Source organism: Urocitellus parryii, chromosome 5 (genome assembly GCF_045843805.1).
Source record: "Urocitellus parryii isolate mUroPar1 chromosome 5, mUroPar1.hap1, whole genome shotgun sequence".
Lineage (NCBI taxonomy): Eukaryota > Metazoa > Chordata > Mammalia > Rodentia > Sciuridae > Urocitellus > Urocitellus parryii.
Window position 1 is genome coordinate 166,740,876 of NC_135535.1, and position 23,223 is coordinate 166,764,098.

Below are 23,223 nucleotides of genomic sequence, written 5' to 3' on the forward strand. Positions count from 1 at the left end.
ACAGCCCCTGTCACCGATGGAACTGTTTATGGCTGCTGCACAATGCAATTGGGGACCAGGGCTTTTCCAAAGGCTCTTATATTTAAAAGTAAGCCCGTGGTTACACGCAAAGAGATTCCTTATATTTTAGAGCTATAGGGAGATATTTTCAGGCCAAACCATATGTCTGACTTTCCAATGTGAGGAGGAGTATGAAGCAGCACTTCAAAAAGATGAGCCGCATGGTTGGTTGGATCCAATAAAATTGGCCAGGTACTGCTCTGGGTTGAGGTCGAGGGATAAGCTCTTTATGTTCTTGTACCTTTTCTTCTTTCCTGTGATTTAAAGAGTTTGTCAAGCTTGGTGGCCTGTGCCTGTAATACCAGCTACTCAGGAGGGAGGCTGAGACACGAGGATCAGGAGTTCAAAGCCAGCCTCAGCAAAAGCAAGGCACTAAGCAACTTGTTGAGACCCTTTCTCTAAATAAAATACAAAATAGGGTTGGGGATATGGCTCTGTGGTCCAGTGCCTCTGAGTTCAATACCAGGCATCCCCACACCCCCCCCCAAAAAAAAATAAAAAAAAAAAAACAAGAGTTAATGGGGCAGAGGCAGTAAAGGGCTGGGGGGAAAATTAAAATAAAATAAATAAAAATCAGAAGCATAGGCTTGGGTGTTGCTCAGTAGTAGAGGGCTTGGCTAGTATACCAGAGCCCCACATGTGGAAGTCAGGCATGGCCAGGACAGGCGTCCTTCATGACGCCCTGGGTCGTATCTGGCTACCTCCCCCACCAAATAAACAAAAAGGAAAGAAAGGCATGGGTATCCTTTAATGGTAGGGTACTTGCCCAGCATGCCCCATGTCCTGGAATAGATTTCTAGAATCCCAGGGTTGGGGAGGGCCAAGAAAGTATACTGGCAGAATTAAATGAGTGATCCTGGGGATTGTTTTTTGAATTCACAAGTGATGTTTATTTGTTTGTTTTTTGTATTTTTTTTTAAATTCTGTGAAGTTCAGAAGTAAACTGAAAAATTTCAAATTTTGCATGCATGATTTTTGATGAGATAGACTTGCAAGACTCTTGTTTCTGGCTGATTTATTTTTCTAGAGGAGCCCTAGTTAAGAGGAAAAGGTTGTGGGATCAGCTTCTGCTGCCTTGCAACTTATAAATGACCTTCTTCCCAACCATTTGTAGTGGACCTAGGCACATGGCCTCAGAGGCAATAATGTGCAGGAAAATTGTCCCCAAACAGTGATGGCTCAACTGCAGTCCATTTGGGAAGCAAAAAGCTCCACAAAGCTGCCATGATCTCAGGTAATCAGTTGACAGAGACCTGCTTATAACCATGGGGCTAGAATAATCCAAAGGATTTGTCTGTTTGGGTGCTGTTTTTTTTATACTGAGCTTTTATTTGAAAAACCTTACCTCTTTAGAATTTTGAAGCATGTGTATTTTCTTTTCAGAAATATTGGAAACATTTTTTTATTGAGGTATGGGGTGGGGAATGGGAGCAACAGACCAGAATCTCCCTGGAACCTTGGCTGTCCTCAGCTGGCCACCCTATTTTTGCTGTGATTTTGCTGTGAATAGAGTGCTTTATTTTTATTTATTTATTTTTTAAAGCCCCCTTTATGTGTTGTTTCCAAACATTGGGTGAAATTGCAGTCTCATGGTTAGTATCTCATGCTGCACATCTTTGACAGTTCTCTAGGACAGGAGATAGAAAAGTGATGCTGCTTATGAAATGGGGTTCTGCTATTGAAAGCACTTCTTCCTTTACTCTTCTCAGCAGCCTCTCTGAGGCAGGGAAAAGGCTCAAATGCACTCTCCAGAGCTCACTGTCATGACTAATACTATGTTAAATTTTTATGTAAATGAGATTATTATTATTGCTCCATAAGATAGAACTCACTATGCCTGTATTTTAGGGAAAATTATATTTCTCTTATTAAAAAATCAAGTCAAAAAAGATGAAAAATGATTTCAATTAGACCAATTGTTTAATGACGGGGATTGGTTCTGAGAAATGTACTAGGTGATTTTTGATGTGTGGACATCATAGTGTGAATTTACATAAACTAAGATAACTCTGATGTCACTACTAACTCTATGATATAATCTGTGGCAACACCATCATGTATCCAGTCCATCCTTGACCACAATATTGTTACTTGGTACATGACTGAGAGTAAAATAACTCTGGACTCACTCCAACTGGAATGAAGTCAATGTTGAACCCTCTGAAGTTCCTGTGTGAAAAAATTAACCCCAATGGAACAGTATTGAGAGGTGTGGTTTAAGGTCAGGCGGCTCAACTGAATTAAATCTATTTTGTGGCTATGTCATTTCTCCTGAAGTGGCTTTGTTATAAAAGTGAACTGTGTTCATCTAAAGTGTATAGATTCATGTCTTGTCTTTTGGGATAATTTCCTTGAGTTTTTATTTTATTTTATTAAACTTCATGTAAAATTTACCCTCACCACCATTTTTAAATGTGCACGTCAGTGGTATCACCTATATTACATTGTCCTCTAAGCATTACCACCAACTTTCCATAGCTCTTTTCATCTTTTAAAACTTATACTTTGTAACCATTAAAACACAATTCCCCATTCCCCATCCCCTCCTGATTTCATGGAGATATCATGTACACTTTGTCTCTATGAGTTTGACTACTCTAGGTTCCTCATGCAAGTGAAATTGGATGATAGAGTCATTGAAAATTGTGTTTTGAGAAACTGCCGTATTGTTTTCCATAGTAGCTATACCATTTTTTCTTCCCACCGACAAACAGTGCATCAGGGGTTCCAATGTCTACGCTCTTTATCTACAGTTGTATTGTTTTGGTCCTTTGGCTTTTGGATAGTAGCCACCCTAATGAGACTGAGGTGTTAACTCCCTGTGCATTTGATTTAGCTTCCTCAGTGATTCATGATGTTGAACAACTTTTCACATGCTTAATGACAATTTGTTTTTCTTGTTTGAACAAATGTCTATTTAAATTTTTTGCCCATTTTAATTTAGAGTTGTATGTGAGTTGTGGTTCTTTATGTCTTGATATCAACCCATTTACAGATATGATTTTTCAAAGAGGTTCTCCTATTCTACAGGTTTCTTTTCATTTTGTTCATATTGTCCTTTGATGCACAATTCTTTATTTGGATGTTATATAATTCTTTTTGTTGTTGTTTGTGCTTTTGGTGACCTATCTATGAAATCAATGTCAATCAATATTGAATTGCCTAATTCAATATCATAAAATTTCCCCCTTAAGTTTTCTTGCAGGAGGTTTTATACATTCTTTTAGCTTTTATTTTTCCATAATGAGTTGATTTTTGCCTATGGGTAAAGCATCCAACACTTTACTCGATTTTTCTGATTCTTTGCATGTGGATATCCAGTTTTCCCAGCACCATTTGTAAATGTTTCATTTTTGTTTTCTGTGGAAGATTTGATGGCTTACAAGTGGATTAGATCCCCCAGAGAAAAGGAGAGGACAGAAAGAGGGCAAGAGTATCAATCAAACATATTTTAATACATGTATGAGCTTGTCACCAAGAATCCCATTATTTTGTAGAATTAATAATGCACAAGTAGTGGGCAACTTGGGTGCATGCCTGTGATTGCAGTGCCTCCTTTAGCCTGAGGGAGGGGGACCTTAAGTTTGAGGCCACTTTGTAGGACCCTGTCTCAAAATGAAAAACAGCTGGGATAAAGCTCTGTGGTAAAGCCAGTGGGACAGCTGCTAGTTTTATTCCCTGCTCTTGGAAAAAATACCAAAAAACCAAGCCACTGGAGGGAGAGAGAAGGGTGAGGAGGAGAGAAGAGTGCTACTACTGCCATTTTTCTTGTTTGGTTTGTCTTACTCCTGTGTGTGTGTTTCTTCCTTCTTTGTTCTTATTGCTTTGATTTGGTTTCTTTCTTTCTTTCTTTCTTTCTTTCTTTCTTTCTTTCTTTCTTTCTTTCTTTCTTTTTGGAAGTGGCATGTTTTGACTTTTTTTCATTTCCTTTTGTGCTATTCTGTAGCTATTCTTCTTTCAGAAAAACAAATTAATGTTTAAAACATTTTATTTTAATGTTAATACTCCCTTAACTTCAATCTCATAAAATCTCTATTCCTGTACAGTTCTACCCCAACTTTATGTTTTTGTTGTTGTTGTGCTGGGGATTGAAGCCAGAGGAGCTCTACCACTAAGCTACATCAACAGCCTTTTTGCTTTTTCTATTTTGAGTGTGACCCAGTGGTAGAGGGTTTGCCTTGCATGCCTGAGGCCCTGGTCAATCATCACTACCACGAAACAACAACAAGAACAAATACCCCCCCACACACACACACACACAATCTTTGATGCTCTATGTCTAGTGTTTTAAGACTGCCATTATATTGGACAGGTGTTAGGAAAGGATCATGTAAACATGCTCCAAAAATTTCAGGGATCCTTTATTTGAATGCTATGTTTCCTGATAAGTTCACTTTGAACTTCATAGTATAGATCAAAAAACAAAGTGGCCATAATAATCAATACTTGTCTGATCCCAATGCTCCCTCCCTATTTTATTCAATCTTATTCATCCCCTACTCTTCCACCAACCATTTAAAGTGTTGGTTATCAGATAGATGTGAGATGGTTGATTTGTACTTCTTCAATTACTATCTTGGCTAGGCATTTTTTTTGGGGGGTGTCTCTTTTTATATATTTTAAATTTCTGTTAGCCTAAAATCCTTTCCTACCCTAGATATCATAATCTCCCATTTTCCTCAGATTTTTAGGATCAGCCATTAATCCATTGTTGGTTCTATTATTATGAATAAGTTGTGAGGCACATCTCCATGTTGTAAAAATCTTGGTGAACAAATAATATGTTTTTCTCTGGATGCTACTGGCAAACCTCAATCTTTTTTTTCTGTTTCTATACTTTTAGCATCTTCAGATGAAGATAGTCCTAAGGAAGTAGGAGAAACAAAACAGGAAAGAGGAAAAGGAAAACCACGGCACAAATTTACAAAACATGACTTGGAGATTCTTAATCGATCATTTGAACAGAATTCATACCCAGAATTTAGCGTCCGGCAAGAGCTGGCCAAGCAAATGAATTGCCAAATATCTGAAGTCAATGTAAGTCAAAAGTCCAAAAATTGCATGAACATATCTTTGTAGATGATACAGACAATACAAAATAAAAATTTTGAAAAAAAATTCATGTCATTTCTTCACACAGGACATTGTTGATCCTTGTTACATATTCATTTCAGTGTGGATGTGAATGTATCATTTTAGATTTATGGAAAAATTCAACTATTGTGTGGCAGGATTATTGTGAGGAGTAGGCACCAATTAAGATGCTCTGTAATTATCCAGAATAGGACCCCTGCTGGACCGTGATCATGGTGCTGGCTATGGAATTATACAGAACTAGGAAGATTGAATATTTTAAAGGTAGAACTGATAGTTTGCAGAAATGTTGGATATTCCATGAGAGGAGTTAAGGATGGCTGTGCAATTTGTCCTGATCAGTTTTTTGGCAGAGACATTAGGTGTTTTTACTTGAGATCTCTTAACTTTGGTATACCAATTAAACTGCAAAGAGGTGATCACCTAGGGTGCAGGACAAAGGACTTGGTTCAATTATGTCCCACATGTGGCACCTCACAGCATGAGTAGGTACTTTGTAGCCATTTGGTACATGAGCCAATATTTTGTTTTGGAAATTTCTGATGATTTTTGTGAATTATTGTTAAAGCTGCACAAAGTTTTGCTATATTAGGATGGCCCTGATATACACTCAAGCAGTTTTCCATATATCTTGATTCTGTAATTATCCATGTATCAATAAAAATATTAGTTGTTTGAGACTAGGAGGACATTTTCTTAGAGGAAATATGAAAGGGGGATATAAGAACAGTGTTGCAAAATAATAGAAAATTCTCTGTAAGCTAAGAAGTTATTGATTATACAAATTCCATGAACTGGAAACATTTCACAGGTTCTGCAAATCAATGATTTTATACAAATAAGTAGAAAATCTGAACAAGAAAATGACTGGGAGAGAAATTTGTTTGAAAAGCAGTGCAACTGTTTAGAATGGGCCCATGTGATGCAGAAGCAAGGATGGTCAGGGAGAGGATCCTTGGAGGTCTGGATATGAGAAAAGGACAACCTGACTTTTGAATTCATCATTTGTAACTGACCTGCTAACTGCTCTGTATCTGTTGACAAATTAAGGACACTCGCACCTTATTTCTTCATGTCTAATTATAAGAGAAAATGAGAGCATGTGTTTAGAGGTACCAGTTTTGTTATGTATAGTTACAATTTTAACCATCCTAAGTGTGTATCAAATATTCTTCTAGATATTAACCTAAATTCATTCTGAATTTGGAGATGGGTTCCAGTTCTGATCAAATATCAAAAGGCTTCCAAATATTCTTGCCTGTGCCCCTCTCCACCCCTAGATAATTGGGTTTCATTATCTGTAAAGCATTTTGTTATTTTTAAACACCCACCTCAAAGCTTTAGGGACTATGCCTGGCATTGCAATTATCCTGAATTGATGCAGGAGAAAAAGACATAAACTAGAGTTCTGTGCAATTATTAGGATCACTTGTAAAATGCACTGTGTAGTTTTCAGAGATTTTGTTTGTCCTGTTTGTGGCTTTTCAGTACAAGAAACTTAAGAATAATCTTACAGTACATGGAGTCATGAATATGTGCTGATGGGACAGCTTGGGAAAAATCAAGAAGCTTTGGGAACGTGCATAGGGCATCTGGGGTTCTACTCAGTCTAATTGAAGAGGTTGCAGAGAGGTTGCTGAGAGACTTTGAAAATCTGGGTTCACATGAAGATAATTCTGAGGACAGATGTGAGTTTGAAATTGTGCACCATTCATAACCTGTACAATAACCTCCATGATTCATCCGAGGATGGATTGTCTTTTTTTTGTCTACTTCAGATCAAGAAGCAAATCATGGATAATGCTGAAATTAAGCTTACCTATAAAATATTTGATTGAATATGATTTCTTTCTTTTTAGATTTGGTTTCAAAATAAAAGATTCAGACTAAGACGCACAAAGAAAGAAAGAATGTTTGTCACCAGGAGACATGGGTTCCCTGTCCAAGATCATCATCATGTTTTAGGTCACCAGGACTCCCAGATGCAATATGACAACAGTACCACTACACAGCGCTCTTTCTCCCATCAGGCTCCACCAGAAGAAACTGCCTATTTTCCTATGAAGACATGTGGACTTCTCAGTGAAGAGGATGGCTCATGTATCTCGGTGTTCCCAGGCATGAGAAAGAAACCAAGTTGTACTTCACTGGGTCAAGGGGCCAGAGGAAGTGAATCTTCTCCCAGCTTTGCTCCAGCCACCTATAGTCACCCTGCTTCATCTTTGCAACATTTTGAGAAGGCCACTTTCATGACAGAGGAAAGCCAACAGAGAAGGCCCTTGCCCTTGTTCAATGTTAACAGTGTGCACGGAAAGATGAAGCAGCAGCAGGACCAGCAGATCTCTGGCCTGTGTGGAGGACAGCAACAGAGTGACTGGGTGTATTATAATCCACAGCTGCAACAGCTCCAAGATGCAAGTTGGCAAAAGAATGGACAGGACTCAAGTTCTCAGATTCAGTACACATCTACTCCACAAATGGAGTTGAGTTTTTCTCCAGAGCCTTTTGGGTTAGATGGACACCAGCTTGCTAGAGAGCAGCCCAGGTCCCCAAACCAGCAGGTCTGGGGTGAGGGGTATGAACTATTTGACTTGCCTTTGCCCTGTGTCGATAGTGTGCAGGGAAAGATGCAGCAGCAGCAGGAAATGGACCTCTTTGATCTGTGGGGAGGACAGCAGGAGAGCGACTGAGTTTATTATAATCCACAGCTTCAAGAGCCCCAGAGTTACCAAGAAAAGCTGCCAGTTCAGGACCCACTTCTGTGGGAGACTAACCTTGCAAGTGACTGAGTCACATTCTCTGGCTGGGTGCTGAGGCACTCAGTCACAGAAATGTGGCAGAGATCTCCCCACCCTTCTTGGGTTTGAGGGTTGGTGTCTTGTGCATGGGTGTGTCTTGCTACAGCCCCATGGTTGAAGCAATGCTCACCTGTTCCTTTGTAATATAACCCCTTGCCCTATTTAGGATAGAATCTTCCATGAAGTGCCTTGTGTGTGTCCCCTTCTCTTACTGTGCCCTTGGGTGTGGCCTACCCAGGTGTCAGTCAACCTGCTGACAGTGGACATCATGAAGATAGGCTCAGCCCCCTGAAACTTGACCCCTTGCCTCATTTGAATAGCTTCTCCTCAATAAAAATGGTCAGTGCATGCTCTGGCTCTCTCTCTTTCTGTGACTCTTAAGGTCACAGGAGCCATCACAGTGACCACAAATGAAAAGATATTTGTGTCTCTTGTGTGGTTATTTTGCACAGCCCAGTTAGCCCAGATCAACTGGAGTGACCCCTGAGCCTTTTAGTCAAGATCAGAAACCCAGCACACTTCTAATGTCTCAGAAGCATGATGACTTAGGGCAGCAGTTGCCCTTGCTTCAACAAGAGCAGGATGCAGGTTGGCAAAAGAATGGAAAGGACTCAAGTTCTCAGATTCAGTGCACATCTCCTCCACACATAGAGATGAGCTTTGTTCCAGAGTCTTTTGTGTTATATGTACAGCAAGGTGCTAGAGAGCAGCCCAGGTCCAACCAAGCAGGAATGCGGGTTATGAAGAAGTTGATGACCTGGCCAAAATTATAAATGAAGTACTTTGCAATCAGTTTTAGAGAGTTATAGTCAGAAGTCATTCAATAATCATCCACTTAGTATCAGGGTTAAATCTCTGTTTAATCTGCACATAAAGATGTTCAGCTCAATAAAGTTTTATGAACAAAAATATTTTTTAAAAAAGATAAAACAAAAATTTTTTTAAAATACCCCCGAATCCTTCATAGATCCCCCTTCACCCCAGCTAGTGCAGAGAGAGAGACAGAGATTTCTAAAAGATCGGTGTCTTTTGGTGGAGTATCAGTACCCAACAGTGGTAGATCCCTGACTATGCATCCTCCAGTGTTCTGGAGAAAGTTTGACTTATGCAGCCACTACCACAGCAACAGGCACAAAGACAGAATTGCCAAACTTAAACCAATGTTTGCTTTAGGTAGACACTTCTTGCACAGCCCTGTCTAACAAATATCTCCGCATTGGATGTAAGATCCCCTAAGCGGCCTTTCTATGGAGGGGTCTTTAGAATGCTGCTCTCCTCCCTGGACCAGGACAGCATCTTCAGGACATCATAGCCTGCCAGGACAGCCTGGACCCTCTGAAATTTTACAGTGTCATTGGCATCACAATTGATTTTTATATATGTCAACCCTCACAAAGAAACAAAAACCAAGCTAGGACATTTTGAAGGAAACCATCTCAGCCAGGATTGCTTGACAGGAATTCACAAGATTCTGTGGGAATTCAGTCATTCAGAAGAGATTTCTGCAAGGATGTCTGCTCAGCAACTGTCTGTTTAACTTTGGGCTCACATTTCTCTTGGTGTTTTTCACAGTTTCCAGGACTTATTGTTTGGAAATATGTATTGTAGTTTTTTTTTTACTTTTACCTTTAATAATCTCCCCCAGCCCTCAACTCTCCCACTGTGCTCACAGTGAATGTACCTGGGGTGTACTGTGGTAGGCATGAGCCTGTTGCTGTGTCATTCTATTTCCAATTCACATTCTTGGCAGAATCTTTCTCTGACCATAATTTAGATCAACACCTCCATCCACCTAAAATGGCCTACCTGAGTTTTGCCACTGAAAGCCGAATTTACTGAGGTCACATCTTCAGCTACTGCAATCCTAAGGACCCTGAAGGCTTCTGCACTGAAGTGAGAGCCCCTGTTTGAGAATCCATAGTGTTCTGACAGTCACCTGGGCATGTAGATCAATGATACCAGGGAAACCTTTGGATATTGTTGATCTGAGGCTTTGAGGCAAAACTGCAAAGATGGCAATATGATGGAATCTCCCACTTTGGAACCATTTTCACAATTTTGGGCTTTAGGATATAGAACTGCTTGAAGTCTTCCAGAGAGTTTCTTGTCTCCTACAGGTCCTGCCAACACCAGCTCTGCAGGCCACATCCCTCAGACCACTAGGGGGCACCATTCATGCAGTGTCAGTGGAGGAGTGGAGGTGCTCTTCCTGAATTCCCAGTTGACTCCTGGGATGTTTCGTGCAAAAGGAGACCAAGGCTAGAGAACACTTTTTCAGCTCTTACATTTTGCTGTCATAATATTTAATCATGAAACAGTATGTACGAGTTACGGTCATTTAAGCAATACTAGGAATAGTGAAGAAATCTTGCACTTATGGTTTATTACACTTTGCCCACCCTCTTGGAACCCTTGTGATGAGTTCTCATGCTATGTTTGTCATGTGTCTCATATTTATTTAAGTGTGAAATTATGAAAAAATATTAAATTGTACAATAAAGCATGTTTTGTATGAATTTATAAGGTGTGAAATATTCAAATCTTCATTCTGTAAATATCTTTTCTCGCAAAATGAGACAGAGAACCTGTAAGGAAATAGCAACTCTTCATTAGAGGAAATGTGGTATTTGCATAATCACTTTGGACAGTCACTTGGAATGTTGATTGAAGTTGCAGATGCCTAGCAATTCTGTTACTAAATGTTTCCAAAAGAAAATGCTATGCTTTCTTACAGAACACTTAATCTCCAGACAAGAAGGCCCAGTTTCTACCACTACACCTAATACCTGTGATAAGGGTCATTTTGACTTTTTTTTTTTTTTTTTTTTGGTGGTGGTGTAAGGAGTCTGCTCAAAACAGAACTATTTTACCAGTTCCTTATTTTTGGAGACATGGTCTAACTAAGTTGCTCAAGTAGCTTTGGACTTGGGACACTCCTTCCTCAGCCTCCTAATTTTCTGGGATTATAGTTTTGGAGGATTCAGTCCTTGGTCTCTTGTCCCTGTTGCTTTATGCCTGTGGGGAGATAGCACATCATGGTAGAGTAAAACTGTCAACCACATGACCATAAAGTCAGAGGGAGAAAGAGGAGAGTGGCCAGGGCCCCATGATCCTCGTAAGAGCCTTCCTCCAATGACCTAAAGGTCTTCCACAAGGCTCCAGCTCTTAAATGACCTACCATGTCCCAGTGTGTCACCATATTGGGGACTAAACCTCTAGCACATGTAGCTTTAAAGAAAGTTTAAGATATAAGCTATTAGTATAGCACAGCTGAAAACAAGAGAATAATCATATGTTATTTTGAGAGTTTTGGAGGATACACTGTCCAGTGAAGTATCAAGTTTCTAAATTAGTTTTATAGTGTGATAATTGTGAAAATGAAATAAGTGGTGAAATGGTAATGATCTTAGATTCACATATGTGCATTCTCCCAGTACAAACACAAACACATAGACTAGATTTTTATATAGTTAATTAGAGACAGTTGAATTTGGACATAAAGGACAGTATTTATTTTTCTCCAATATTATGAGAAATTATTAACCAAGTTCTTTTTTATTTTAATTTTTTTTCTGTTTATCTTCTTTGGAGAAATACCTATTCCAATCCTTTGCCCACTTTAAGTTGGAGTTCTGTGTAAGTTGTGGTTCTCTATGTCTTGATATCAACATTTTGTCAGATGTGATTTCCAAAGGCATTTTCCTAGTCCACAGATTGTTTTACCATTTTTCATTTTGTCCTTTTATGCACAGTTCTTCCTTTGGATGTAGTCTGTTTTTATTTGTGCTTTTGGTGGCATATCTAAGAAATCATTGCCAAAGTCAATCTCATAAAACTTTCCCCCAAGTTTTCTTGCAGCAGGGTTTATGCATTTTTCTAGCTTTTTTTCAATTTCGAATTAATTTTTGCATATAGGATAAATGGTCCAACTTGATTTTTTGCATGTGGATATCCAGTTTTCCCAGTACCATTTGTTCAATCCTGCCTAATGTTTCTTTGAACTGAGAAATAAATGTTCCATTTTTTTTTCTATGGAAGAATGAATGCCTTCCATGTGGATTCATTATCCAGAGAGGAGAGGACAGAAACAGGGAGGGTGTGTGAATCAGGGATGTTTTACACATGTATGAGCTTGTTACCCAGAATCCCATTATTTTGTAAAATAATAATGCCAATGCATAGGGGTGAAGGCCTGTCATTCTAGTGACTCCAGGAGCCTGAGGCAGGAGGATCTGAAGTTTGAGGTCACTTTGTAGGACTCTGTCTCAGAATGAAAATGAGAAAGTGCTGGGATGATGCTCTTTGGTACATCCAGTGGGACAGCTACTGGGTTTATCTGCTGCCTTTCTGAAAAATACTGAAAAACCAAGCTATTGGAGGGAGAGAGAAGCAGATGAAAGAGGCAGTAGGGATACTACTGCTATTTTTGTTTGTTATATCTTACACCTGTGTTTGTATGCATGTATATGTGTGGGTGTGCATTTGTGTGCTTCTGTCTCCTTTGTTCTACTGCATTGACTTGGGTTTTTATCTTTTCTTTTTGATGGTGGCATGTTTTGACTTTCTTCTCATTTCCTTTTGTGCCAATTCTGTGCCTATTTTTCTTACTGGAAATAAAATTAAAGTTACAATATTTTATTTTCATGTTACTACTAACAACTTCAATCTCATACATATACTTTTCTTTACACTTCTATCCACAATTTTATGTTCTCATTTTTATTTATTTATTTTGTTGTGTGCTGGGGATTGAATTCAAGGGTGTTCTACCACTGAGCTATATCCCAGCCTTCTAGCTTTTTCTATTTTGAGTGTGACCCAGTGGTAGAGGGTTTACCTAGCATTCCACAGGCCCTGGCTTCAATACTCACTACAACCAAACAAACACACCCTCCATATAAACCCTTGACTCTTTTTTCCAGTGTTTTTTTATTTTATTTTACTTTTAGTTGTAGATGGACACAATACCTTTATTTTGTTTAGTTTTTTATGTGGTGCTGGAGATCAAACCCAGTGCCTTGTGCATGCTAGGCAAGCACTCTACCACTGAGCCACAATCCCAGCCCTCTGTCCAGTGTTTTAAGACTTCTATCCCATTGGAGAGGGGTTAGGAAAGAGTCATGTTACATGCTCCAAAAACTTGAAGTATCCTTTATTTAGTTGCTATTTGAAGGATAAGTTCACTTGAATGTCACTGTACAGAGCAAAACCAATGTCTTCATAATAATCAATACTTGTACCATTCCAATATTTCATCCCTATTTTATTTATTGTTATTCCTCTCCTACTCTACCCCCAATGATTTTAACTGTTGGCTATGAGATTAAGGGGAGCTGGTTTATTTGTATATTCTCAATTACTGTTATGGATGAGCATTTTTTATTTGCCTCTTTATATTTTTGAGTTTTTTTAAACTGACTATTTTTTTCTACCCTGCAGATCATAATCTCATACTTTTAAGATTGGCCTTTAACCCATTGTTTAGCATATCTCTTTGTACATGATACAGGAAATACAAAGATTCTTTTTTTTTTAAAGAGAGAGTGAGAGAGGAGAGAGAGTGAGAGAGAGAGAGAATTTTTTAATATTTATTTTCTAGTTCTCGGCGGACACAACATCTTTGTTGGTATGTGGTGCTGAGGATCGAACCCGGGCCGCACGCATGCCAGGAGAGCGCACTACCACTTGAGCCACATCCCCAGCCCTACAAAGATTCTTTGAAAAAGTTTTATGCCATTTCTTCACATAGGACAATTTTGATATTGTCATGAATTCATTTTAGTGTGTGTGTGTGGCATTTCTGTATCCTCCTCCCTTCTGCTAGTAATGGTATAAATTTGGGGGCCAACAGAGGTGAGGCAAAGAACCTCAGCCCCCACTGGTGCATAGACCTATCTACAAGTATGGCTGTATGCTGGACCAGTAGTCAGTGACGGGTATGATTCAATTGCAGTGGTATCAACCTAAGACAGCAGGCTGACGCCTAGAGGTCAGTTCATCCCAAGACTGGTAAGAACCATATGTTGAATTGGACAACCTACCAGGCACAGTTCCTAGGCCACATTGCTTGTTGTTTAATTAATCAGAAGGGGGGAGATGCTGAGAGCCATAGCTAAATAGGAATGATGCATGGCAATTTTCTTGTCAGCCTACCCCATGTTGCTTTGAGAAAGGACTCTCCATTGTGGAAATGGGCTTGCCTTGGACCCAGGTCATTTGCAGTGACATTGCATGAATGTTTTGTGAAAGGTGACCCTTCTCAAGGACCAGGGTGGATCCGAGTTTAGGGAGGATCCTGCTGGATTAGGGTGAGTCCAGGTTTAGGGTGTATCCTACTGGGAATAGGGAGTATCCCGCTCCTTGGGTTTAGGGCGGTTCTAGGTTTAAGGTGGACCCTGCTGGGAATAGGGTGTATCCTGCTGCCTCAGGTGCCCACCTGCTCCTTGAGTTCCCATTGAGTTCTCGTGAGATTCAGACAGTATTTTGGATGCAGAGCCCAGTGGAAGTGTGGTATTTTCCCCAGAATGTGTGTGTAGAGTGCCAGTGAGGGTTCGGGAATAAAGAATTGCTGTTTGAATCTACAAGGCTATGAGTGGCTCGTGATTTTGTGCCCAGCCAGACTGCGGCAGTATCCTATGCTTTTTTATGGAAAAATCAACTATTGTGAGGCAAGTTTGAGAATAGGCACCAATTAAAATGCTCTTGCAAATATTCAGGATAGGAATTGTGCAGTCTTTGATTAGCTACTGAATTCTACAAAAGTAGAAAGATTGAATATTTTGAAGGTGGACCTGATAGTTTGCAGAGGTGTTGGGTATTCAGTGAGGAAAGTTAAAGATGGCTGTACAATTTTTGTCCTGAGCAGTTGTATGCCAGAGACATTAGCAGTTTTTACTTTAGATATATGAAGTTTGGTATGCCAGTCAAACTCCAAGAGATGATGGCCTAAATGCAGAGGAAAGGGCTTGGTTCGATTATGTCCCATATATGGCATTAGTAGGTACATTTTAGCCCTTTGTTACATAAGCCAATATTTTGTCTTAGAAATTTCTGGTGTAGTTATTTTCATAAATTATTTTTAAAGCTGCCCCCAAATTTTAATACATTAGGATTGCCCTAATATACACTGAAGAGGGTTTCTCTATATTTCTATTCTGTCATTATCCATGGGTCAGTAAGTATGTTGGTTGTTTCACACTAGGAGGACATTTTGAAGAAAATAAAAAAGGGAATATAGGAAGAGCTTTGGAAAATACAGGAATCACAAAATCAATGAAGTTATTGAGATATAAAAATTCTGTGAAGTGGAAGCATTTCAAATGTCTTGCAAATCAATGATGTTTTACAAATAAGTAAAAAATAACTGAACAAGGTAATGACTTGGAAAGAAATTTGGATTGAAATGAGTTACATGTGCTTAGAGAATGAACATGTGATCAGAAGTCAGCTTGATCAGAGAGAGGATCCTAAGAGGTTTGGTTGTGAGAAAAGGAGCACCTGCATTTTGTTTAATTTTTTTGTAACCTACCTGCTCAAAGCTCTGTAACTGCTGACAAATTATGGTCTCAAGCACCACATCTTTCTGTTTATAATGATGTTGAAAAGAGAAAATGAGAGTGAGTTTTTAGAGGTACCAGTTTTGTTATGTACTTTGACAATTTTAACAATCCTAAGATCCTTCCAGCTCTAAACCTAAATCTATATCTAAACCTAAAGATAAATATTAAAAGGCTTCCACTCTTGCCTGTTCCCCTCTACAACCCTAGCTAATTGGATTGTGTAGTATAAAAAGCATTTTCTCATTTCCATATACCCACTTCAAAGCCTTGGGGACTATGGCTGGCACTGCAGTTATCCTCAATTGATGCAGGAGAACAACATGAAGACCAGAGTTGTTCAGTGCAGTTGTTAGAATCACATGTACAATGCACTGCCCAGCTGTGACAAATTTTGTTTGTTCTGTATGTGCCTTTCAAATACAACAAATTTTAAAATGTTCTTACAATACACTGAGTCATGACTGTACCTTGATGGAGTGACTTGAAAAAATACACAAGTTGTGGGAATGTGTGGAGGGCAGCTAGGGTTCTGATCATTCTCAAACAGAGGTTGCAGAGAGGTTGCTGGGTGACTTTGAAAAGTCTGGGTTCTCATGGACAGAAGGGCTGCTGCAGACTGTGGAGACAGTTTGGAATTTGGAATTGGGCACCATTCACAACCTCCATTATATGGAGAACCTGGAAGGATTGCCTTTTTGTGTCTACTCAAGGTCAAGAACCACATCAGTGATAATGGTGAAATTAAGCTTAAGTATAAAATATTTGATTAAAAACAATTTCTCTTTATTTTTAGAATTGATTAAAAAAAATCCACACTACAACATAAAGCAAAGCAGAGAATGTTTGATGCCAGGAGACAGCATGAGTTCCATGATCAAGGTCATCCTGTTTTAGGTCATCAGGATGCCCAGATGCAATGTGACAATAGAACTACTGCACAGCCCCCTCCACCCCCAGCCGGCTCCACTGAAAGAAACTGGCTACTTTCCTATGGAGACATGATGACTTCCCCCTGAAGAGTATAGCTCATGTGTCTCCATGTTCCCAGGCATGAGAAAGGAGGCAAGTTGTACTTCGTTGGGTCAAGGGGCCAGAGGAAGTGGACCTTCTCCCAGCTTAATTCCAGCCACCTATAGTCATCCTGCTTCATCTTTGCAGCATTTTGAGAGCGCCACGTTCATGACAGAGTAAAGCCAGCACAGAAGCCCTTGCCTTTGCCCAATGGTAACATTGTGCAGGGAAAGATGCAGCAGCAGGAGGAGCAGGAGCTCTCTGTTCTGTGTAAAAGGCAGCAGCACAGTGACTGGGGATATTATAATCCACAGCTGCAACAACCCCAGAATTACCAAGAGAAGCTTCCATTTCAGGACCCACTTCTAATGTCCCAGAAGCATGGGAAATTAAGACATCAGGTGCCCTCCCTTTACAACATCAGGATGCACGTTGTCAAAGGAATGGAAAGACCCTGATCTCTGAGATGCAGTTTACATCTCCTCCACAAATGGAGATCAGTTCTCTTCAGTGCTGTTAGGGCAAGATGGACAGCAGCGTGCTGCAGAGCAGCCCAGGTTCCCAACCCAGCAGCTCTGGAATGTGGGGTCTGAAGAGGGTTATGGCTGGACTTTAATTATAAATGAAGAACATGGCATTCAATTTTAGAGAGCTATCATCCTAGGACATTCTGTGTTCAACCACAAAGGCTCAGAGAAAAGGACTATCTTGAATTTGTACATATGGATGCTAAGTTCAGGGGGCTGTGGCTGGGGCTCAATGGTAGAATGCTGGCCTAAACTATGTGAGGCACTGGGTCCAATCCTCAGTATCATATAATAAATAAATAAATGAAATAAAGATATTATATCCATCTACAAATAAAAATATTTTTTAAAAAATAAAAGATGGTGAGTTCATAAAAAATACCAAAAAACAAAACAAAACAAAAAAACCATAAAATACAAACAAAGAACCTCCAAAAACAACAAAAACAAAAATAAACAGACAAAAATTTGAAAAAACCCAAACTCCCCAAATCTTTCATGTAATCCCCAGGCCCCAACACACACACACACACACACACACACACACACACACACACACACAGCTTTCTAAATTGTCAGTGTCTGTGATGGGACAGCAGTATCGACCAGTGGTAGATCTCTGATTGTTCATCTTCTAGTACCCTGGAGAAAGTTGGACTTATGCAGGCACTTCTAAACCAACAAGCAAGAAGACAGCACTTGCCACATTCAAACAAGTGTGTGCTTTAGGTAGACACATTTGACACAGCCCTGCCTCACATGTTATCTCACCCTTGGAAATAACATCCTCTAGTGTATGTTGTATGGTGGGGTCCAAAGGCTGTTGCTCTCCTGGACCAGGACAGAATCTTCAGGACACAGCATAGCCTTCCAGGACAGCCTGGACTCTCTGAAAGTAGTCATCATCATTGGTATGAAAATGGATATGTTTATGTATCAATCAAAAAAAATCTAGCATGTTATCACGGAAGCCATCCCACCTGGTATTGCCTGATAAGAATTCTCAAGATTCTGCCAGAATTCAGCCTTCTATGAACAGGCTTCTGTAAGGATGTCTGCCCAGACATTGTCTTATGAACTCTTCTTATGAACCATTATTGCCAAGACTTATTACTAGGAAATATCTGTTTTACTTCTTTTTTACTTTTGCCTTAAAAAATCTCCCCCAGCCCTAAACTCTCCCACTGTGCTCATAGTGAATGTGCCTGGAGTGTACTGTGGCAGGCATGTTCCTGTTGAAGTGTCATTCCATTTCCAATTCCCATTATTGGCAGAATCTTTCTCTAACTGTTATTTAGATGGACACTTCCATCCACCTAAAAGACATAATGCTACCTGAGTTTTCCACACTGAAGGCAGGGCTTCCACTGAAATCACAGCTCCAGCTTCTGCAATCACAAGAACCCCTTAGGCACTTGCACTGGCCTGAGAACACCTCTTTGGGAATCCAGAATGTTCTGACAGTCACCTGGGCATGTGTGGCAAAAATACCTGAAGGGTGCCCAGTTGACTATTTGGGTACTTTTTGTCTGAGTTTTTGATACAAGACTTCAAAGTGGGAGGTATCTGGGAAACTCCCACATTTGAAAACATTTTCATAATTTTGGGCTTTAAGACTTAGAACATTTAAAGCATTCCAGAGAGTTTCCCATCTCTCCCACAGCTCCTTCCAACACAGCTCTGCAGGATACATCTCTCAGGCCACTGGGGGCACCATTCACACAGTGCCAGTGGAAGAGAGGAGCAACTCCTCCTGAATTCCCAGTTGATTTCTGGGGTGTTTGTGTACAAGCAGAACAAGGCTAGAGCTCTCTTGGGTATCCCTTTCCATTTTTCTCTGACAATATTTAATTACAAAACAGTGTATACAGTTTATCATCATTTAACCAACACCTGGAGTAGTGAAGAAAGCTTGCACTTGTGGTTCTTGCACTTTGCCCACCCTGTTGGAACCACTGTGAAGACTCTCATATGCTATGTTTGTCATGTGTCTCCTATTTTTTCTGACTGTGAGATCATGAAATACTAATTATATTGCACAGTAAAGCATGTTTTCCATGAATTTCCAAGGTGTGTAACATACAAATTTTGTAAATATCTTTCTTCCTATAATGAGACTGAGAACAGGTGGGGAAACAGCAACTCTCTAATATGAAAAATGAAAAAAGTTTGCACAATCACTTTGGCAATCTGTGGTAATGTTTATTGAACTTGAAGATGCCTAGCGATTCTACTACTAGATGTTTACAAGAAATCTTTTTATCTCTTCTTGCAGAACACTGAATCCCCAGATAAGAAGGCTCATGAAGTAATCAAGCTCTCTGTTTTGGTCAACTGTCCAGAACTATAATTAATACCTGAGAGAAGGCTTATCTTTCTTTTCTTTCTTTCTTTCTTTCTTCTTTCTATTCTTTCTTTCTTTCTTTCTCTTTCTTTCTTTCTTTCTTTCTTTCTTTCTTTCTTTCTTTCTTTCTTTCTTTCTTTCTTTCTTTCTTTTTTGTTGTCTAGGGGTTGAATCCAGGAGTCCTCTCCACTGAGCTACTTTATCAGCCCTTTTTATTTTCTGAGACACGTTTTCACTAAGTTGCTCAAGTAGGCATTGAATTTGTGACTCTCCTGCCTTGGCCTCCTGAGTTGCTGGGATTATAGGTGTTGTCCACCACTTCAGGCTTGGTATATGTATTTGGAGGTTTCAGTTCCTAGTAAGTTGTCCCCTTGCTTTGGGCCCAAGGGGAGACAGCACATCAAGGTAGATTAAAACTGTCAGCCACATGACCAGGAAGTTGGGGGAAGAAAAAAGGAGGGGGCAGGGCCCCACAATCCCTTTGAAGGCCTATCTGCAATGGCCTAAAGTTCTCCCACTAGGCCCAACCTTTTAAATATCCCACCATGTCCAAGTATCATTACAGTAGAGACTAAACCTTTGCCCCATGTAGCTTTAAGGGACATTTATGATCTAAGCTACAAGCAGAGCATAGTTAAAAATAATATACTAGTACTACATTATTATGAGGGTGTTCTATGTGACACTATGTAATGAAATATGGTGTTTCCAAACCAGTTTTATAGTATGATGACTGTAAAAATGAAATAGGGGTTGAAACTGTAATGATTATACTGGATTCACATATATGCATTCATCCGGTAAAAATACAAAAACATGGACTGGATTTCTCTACACTAAATTAGTGAAACTTACATTTGGACATGTAGGAAAGAATTTTTTTTTCTCTAATATTGTGATAGCAGAAGCAAATGTGACTACATTTTGTTTTATGACTTCATCCTGTAAAACCATGTCAAGTAGAAGAGTCATGACTAGAACAAGATGTTCTTTTCCTTTTGCTAAATAAAGCTTTAAGAACATGAAACTACCTAATGGGTCATTGTTTCTGTAACTAGGGTAACGGGGCTCTGTTTCTGTAACTGGGTGACTGGGCTAACTGTGATTGGTTAGGCTTCCCTCTGCTTGACTGCACTGTCCCGCTTCTGTAACCTGGCTTGCTTGCATTGGCTAGACCCCCTAAACATCCCTTTTGTGGTTTTCAGGCTTATAAGGAGTGCCCTTGCAATTGTTCTGGGCTGATCAGGGGAACAGCTTTATGTTCTGGTCTGCCACCACCGGTGTGCTTCAATAAAGGCTTGATTCGATTATACATGTGTTGTCTGGAAGTCAGTTTATGAAACCCTGGGACAAAGCTTTAACTATAACAATATTATGAGAAATTCTTAGCTGAATTTCTTTATACCTTCCCTCCCTATAGATTTTAAATTTTAAAACACAGTTTTCATTGATTGCAAGAATATAACCTATTCACATACTGATTTGCAGAGATTTTTCTTACAGATCATAGTGTTCTTGGAGAAACCCAGGTAGGTCATGATACATGTATCCTATTTATGTGTTGCTAGGTAAAGGTCCTTAATATTTCTATTAAAATTTTTGCACCTATTTCAGGAATTACCTCAAACTCAGGTTTTTGCTGGCACTATGTTCAGGGATTTGGGTCATGCTAACTTAGCCTAGGCATGAATCAGGTATGTTGCCTTTCTTAGTATTTTCTAAAATCTTGTGCAAAATGACATGTTCACCACTATTAAAGTTTTGGATTTTCCAATGACTGAGTCTGACCTTCACAGGACGATTTTTTTTACTACTGATTTCATATTTTTTAATGATTATACCTGTTTTTTTTTGAGCCATTTTGAGGAAGTTGAATTTTTTCAAGAATATATTTGTAAAAAATGTCAAATCTACTGTGATAAAGTTGTTCCAAATAACCTGGTAATTTCCCTACCTAGAAAATATGTAATGGTGTGTTATTTTCATGTTATATGTTTGTAACATGCATGTTCTTTTGCACAGGTTGGTTTCTCAGGCCGGCATCTGTGACAGGCCCTGGGATTCTGTTGGGAAGGGGTTCCTGAGGCAGGGCCAGTGCTAAGGCTCAGGGCCGGTTTCCATCAGGGGATCTCTGTGTGTCAAGGTGGGGATTTGTCAAAAGTATCTTGAACTAAAGGGAGGCAGCTCTGGACTTGGCCTTAGGTGTCCTAGCTGGAAGCGATTGGTGGCCAGCATGGCCCACATTGGTGTCCAGGGTTTTTCGTGTCTCTGCAAAGTCATCCTCCCACAATAGGGGTTACTAAGTGACCCCATGATATGTTCCCTGTTACTACTTCTGACTGAGAACTTAGGAGATAACGTAGGAAAACTCAGAAATCTTGTGTTGGCCCAGTTCTGCCCCAGAGATGAGCCTCGGTTGTTTGATTGATGCTTCTGCTAAATGAAGAAGAGCTTGCTGATCCCAGGTGGGCTTCCTGCTTCCACTCTTTGTGCTTACATTTTCTGCTTCCCTAACTGGGAACTCACTTGAATCCCCTTTTTGCTTACAAAGTTTACTTTTCATGGTAGAGAGTAATAAAATTTTATAACTTATTGAATTACAAAATATTAAATGACATAATTAAACATCTAATTAATTTGTTATTTGTATGTAAGTCTGTAAGAAAGCACTGTTGTAGGAAACTTTAGATTGGAGACATCAGCTTAGCAGAATGTTCTTACCAATCTTATCTCTTAAAGACATATACTTGGGAAATAAAAACTTATTTAGTAAATGTAGAAGTCAATCAAAGTATCACAATTGCACTTATGTTTTTATATTAACTAAGTTTAGCTTTTAAAGAAAAATTTGTGTAAGCACAAAGAGTCTTTCAGTGGATTCCCAGTAAGGACAAAGAATGGAGGCAGGAAGCCAACCTGGGATCAAAAAGCTCTTTATTCAGCAAGGAGTCAATCAAACACCCAAAGCTCATCTTCTGGGCAGAAAAAAAAAAAAAAAAAAAAAACTGCCACAAGACAAGGGTCTGAATGTTACAGACCTCATTAAGGGTGAGGCAGAAATGTAATTCCTGGGGTTTATCATGGTCAGCTAATCCATTAGGGTGGGACAGAAGGTCAGATAGGGAAGTTACTAAGGTTTACTAAGCTTTGGGATCAGCAGATCCATTAGGGTAGGGAGTGAAGGGCCAGTCAGGTGCAAGTTCTTTTGTGTTCTAGAATTTTTCTTTTCTCCCTTCCCTCAGGCTTAACAAAAGCTCCAATTACCATAAACAAGGCCAGTGGGGAAACAGCTATAGATTAGAGAAATGTCCTGAGGCCTATTTTCCATATCCTCCAATTTGAAATCTGGAATGTAATGAGATACTTTAAAATAACAGTTACTGTTTAACCAAGATTGTACAAACCTTAATTCCTTCAAGACTAGTATTTTTGTGTGTTTTTAATGAAACTTAATAGACACTAAAAACTATTTTATTAGAATTCGAGTATATTATTGTTTTAGCATTTCTCTATTCTCTCATTTTTAAAAGCCCCAATTAACAGGGGCCTAAGAAAAGAGCTTATCTATACATGTAAAAAAGCCTTAGCACAAAACCAAACTTGTCTTTTTAAAAGAGGGAAGAGGGGGATCCAACATGGCGGCCGGCGAGCAGGCAGCATTTTCTATACCTCCGCAGTAACGGGATCAGAGAGACACATAAATACACTTGCATGGGACCTGCTGAGGAACCTCTAACAATATTCCACTGAAAGGAGACCTGCCGATAACTAGTAAGTCTGTGTGAGGGGTCAGTTTGTCCCAGGCGAGTGAATCTCGGCAACGCGGATCA

The 23,223-nt window shown here is 39.5% G+C and overlaps 1 pseudogene; it reads left to right on the forward strand.

Annotated features, from left to right (window-relative positions):
* The first annotated feature begins 16,755 nt into the window (after positions 1-16,755).
* Positions 16,756-23,223, forward strand: part of LOC144255079 (neurofilament light polypeptide pseudogene) — a 30,137-nt pseudogene continuing 23,669 nt past the window's right edge.